A 2,816-nucleotide genomic window follows, 5' to 3' on the forward strand; every position below is an offset into this window, starting at 1 on the left:
TTAAGCGCTCATCCTTCCGCATAATGGTCAAACGGTATTTTGAGCTTCCATTCCAGGAAATACAAAAAGTCTGGTCTTTTACCAAGTGTTCTTCTTCACTGAGTTTCTGAATTTCTCTGAGGAATGTTTTCATTAACTCATTCTGAGTGATCACTTGTCATTTCTAAAAGCTTCTAGCTTTAGGCCACTGTCCTTCTGGAGTATACTATGCCAATAACTCCATGCTTCTAGTCTTCATACAATAGCCCATCACTTTAAAATAGAATGTATTTCCAAATAGTAGTATTTCCAAATTCCTGACAGACAACAATCTTCAAGATTCTGGAATGAGAAGCCAGAATTCCTGGAAATTCTCAGGCAATCCTGAAATTGTAAGTTCTCTATTTTTATAATATTTTTTCTGTGATAATGAGTGATAATAAACTATGTCATTTTTTATACTATACTTTCAGAGATTTTATGTAAAAAATGATATAATAATAAAAGTATGGCTTTACAGGATTGTATCTTTTAATAACATGTAAAAATGATTCTCCACCTGATATGAAAATTTTATGATAGAAAACATTAAAGAAAATAACATTTATATAAAATAAATGACAAATCATTTAATTCACTGAAAGATAATGCCACACATATTTAATAATTAGAAATGATCTTCCTTAAAATGAAATTTTAAAACCCACAAAGCATTAATTGCCCTATTACATGATCTTGCTTTTATTATGACCTCGCTCATTTTTCAGTCCAGAAAAATTTCATTTTTCAACAATGTTGATCAAATTGTTACAAATTTGTCCACAAGCTTCTTTAAAATTAGTACACCTGTGGTTCTATAAATCTCATTTCCTTTTTCATGATAAAAATAATTTGTTTCCTTACCCTGATTTGAATTTTGTCATTGAATTCAATATTTTTTTTTTAAAGATTTTATTTATTTATTTGAGAGAGAGAGAATGAGAGATAGCACGAGAGGGAAGAGGGTCAGAGGGAGAAGCAGACTCCCCGCTGAGCAGGGAGCTCGATGTGGGACTCGATCCCGGGACTCCAGGATCATGACCCGAGCAGAAGGCAGCCACCCAACCAACCGAGCCACCCAGGTGCCCCTCAATATTGTTTTTTTAATAGAGATTTTAGATTTGTTTCTGAATTCCTGCTGAAATACTCTACAATAACATCTTCTATTTACATTTCTCCTGTTCAGATATTTACAAAGAACCACAGCACACATCCAATCCCTGGGAAATGCCAGGGAATATTATTGGGTAGCATTCAAATAACATAACATTCAAATACCGTAGCAAGGTTGACCGCAATACACAGAATGCCATGTCAAAATTACTAACTTGAGGATGAATTTTGGTTCTAAAACTTATTTCTTAGAACATCGCCTATAGGATTTGTATAAAATACACTAATGTAAATAATCTTATTAATATTTATCTGTTTGCAAAAAAAAAAAAACCCTCTTAGCAAAAAAAAATCTGTTTGCAAAATAACCTGTCAGGGTCAGGAACACACAACATGGCAACAACTACAAGTAAAATGGGTTAGATCAGAATTACTTCTCTCCAATGTGCATTTCAACTTTAACCTTTCACTTCTGTGTCCACATTTCCTCCTCTTGCTTTCAACTTGACATTGGCAATTTCTTCTACCAGTAATGTTTGTATGTTGATTTTTAAGCTTTAAATCTTACAGGAAAATTATAATGCTTTTTCTCTGTTTCCTTGGTTTTTTTTCTCTCATGTCAGACAGGTAATAGGCTGAGTAACAAGGTTTGAGGGAAGTGCATGTCATCATGCTTATGAACTACAGAAGGATCTATTTTCTTGTTTTTTTTTATTCTTTTTTCCTCAGGATTCAGGAGTAGGAAAAAAACATACATTTCCTGAGATATGGTGGGAAAGTATTTCCACGTGGGAAAGGTAAACCCAAGTTTCTCCCTTAGTTCTCTCAGAGCTATAATATGGTGGTGGTGGAGGTGGTTGCACTTTGCTCATTTTTTTTGTTATCAAAACTATAAAACATACAAATTAGGACGTGTAAAGAACCTCTGTGGATATATCACCCAGGCTCAACAATCACCAATATATGATCAGTGTTATTTAACTTGTATATCTACCCATTTCCATCACTCTCATCTCTTGGATTATGTTGAAGTAAATTCTATATATCATTTTATCTCTAATACACTTCAGTGTAAAACTATAAAAGATGAACACTTAAAAATATATAACTAAGAAAGACAGAGTGGAACTGGCATAAGGACAGACAAATAGATCAATGGACATCTTTTTGATTTTTAAAAAGATGCCAAGACATTTAAAGGAAAGAGAGAAAAGGCTTTTCAACAAATGCGGTCAGACAACTGAATATCTACATGCAAAAAAATGAAGTTGGACCCTTAACTCACACCATATACAAAAATTTATTCAAAATGGATCAAAGATTTGAGTGTGAAAAAACTAAAACTATAAAACTCTTAGAAAATGTTGTGACCTTAAATGAGGTAATGGTTTCTTAATTATGACACCTAAAGCACAAGCAACCAAAGAAAAAATAGACAAACTGAACTTCATCACAATTAAAACTTTTGTTCTTCAAAGGATATGCATAAATAAGTGAAAAAAAAGTCTACCCACAGAATGGGGAAAAAATTCGCAAATCATTTTTCTGATAAGAATCTAGCATCCAGAATATATAAAGAACTTTTCCTACTCAACAATAAAGATAATACAATTAAAAATAGACAAAGGAGGGGAGCCTGGGTGGCTCAGTCTGTTAAGCATCCAATTTTGGCTCAGGTCATGATC

At 33.0% G+C, this 2,816-nt stretch overlaps 1 pseudogene; it reads right to left on the bottom strand.

Annotated features, from left to right (window-relative positions):
- Positions 1 to 1,748: 1,748 nt before the first annotated feature.
- LOC114209653 (small nucleolar RNA U13) lies at positions 1,749 to 1,824 on the bottom strand (annotated as a pseudogene).
- Between the last annotated feature and the right edge of the window lie 992 nt (positions 1,825 to 2,816).

This window comes from Eumetopias jubatus, unplaced genomic scaffold (genome assembly GCF_037043125.1).
Source record: "Eumetopias jubatus isolate StellerSeaLion01/CBP00866 unplaced genomic scaffold, mEumJub1_p1.0 scaffold_5, whole genome shotgun sequence".
NCBI classification, from domain to species: domain Eukaryota; kingdom Metazoa; phylum Chordata; class Mammalia; order Carnivora; family Otariidae; genus Eumetopias; species Eumetopias jubatus.